Consider the following 1,282-nt stretch of genomic DNA (forward strand, 5'->3'; position numbering starts at 1 on the left):
CCATGTGTCATATATTTTGGTGGGAGGGTATATCTGGTTCTTGCTACCCACATTAGATGAAATGGAAGTCCCAAGGCTCGTAAAAGTGTAGCTCTATTTCTACTATTCATTGAAGAATAATTTACAGAGTAGTAGAAGTCATCTGGGGCTATCAGCAATTTGAAACGAGATGTGTTATTTTGCACACATCATCAGTATATATTTCTCATCCTATGTCTTGGGGGAACGTCTCTCTTCAGGTGAACAGATCATCCAGACAGGTTTGTACGGCTCAAAATTAAGCATCCAGTTCATCTTCTGACAGGTCCTTCAATTATTTAACTCATGTCCCATTGGTTTTAATCAGGAGCTGGTATTTTCTGTGTCTTATTAATTTCACTTCACAGTCAGATGATTTCTGCCATTTAGGAGCCCAGATTTCAAAGAAACCTACGCTGCACAGGGATGTTTATTACTGCAGCCCACCCATACTCCATTAGGAGCCACATTTACTTTTATAGAATTCTGTACCTCATTCAAGATGTGAAGATATTCATTTGTTTTGGCTTTCAGCAATCTTCCTCAATTCATCTGCATTCAAAATGTTTGGCAGATATTCTTCAAAGACTGTGGTTTAGGGAAGTAGCTGTTTTCCATTTTCACTGCAAATAAAATTACCTCTTTTTTTTTCTTTTCTTTTGGTTTGGTTTCAGCAAGGATCATGGATTTCACAAGTGCACGACTATTGTTCACTGAAAGCCCTGCCTCTATTAAATGAAGCTGCAAGTTTTCTTCCATTCATTAAAGTCTGAATCCTCATCTTTCTAAATATGGAGAGCAAGAGAAGGGTGAGTTAGTCACTTAGCTTTCAATTATTTTTAACACTTCCTCTTACATTGATCTCTTTCCCCCATCACTAAAACACTGGCCTAAGCCTTTATTGCAAGCTTGACTACTGAAATTTACTTTTTGTGTATTATTTAAAACCCTCCTTGTTTAACAAGAATGATCATATTGACTTACAATGTGAGATGCAGTTGCAAGGCTACTTAGAGGTTAACTTTTCAGTAAGTCTTATCCTGGCCATCATATTTAAAATTGCCATCTATTCACTCCTGAAGGAAATCAACTCTGAATATTCTTTGGAAGAACTGATGCTGAAGCTGAAGCTCCAGTACTTTGGCCACCTAATACAAAAAGCTGACTCATTGGAAAAGACCTTGCTGCTGAGAAAGACTGAAGGCAGGAGGAGAAGGGGGTGACAGAGGATAAGATGGTTGGAAGCCATCACTGATTCAATGGA

Source organism: Giraffa tippelskirchi, chromosome 6 (assembly GCF_054371585.1).
Source record: "Giraffa tippelskirchi isolate mGirTip1 chromosome 6, T2T-mGirTip1v1.2.pri, whole genome shotgun sequence".
NCBI classification, from domain to species: Eukaryota; Metazoa; Chordata; class Mammalia; order Artiodactyla; family Giraffidae; genus Giraffa; species Giraffa tippelskirchi.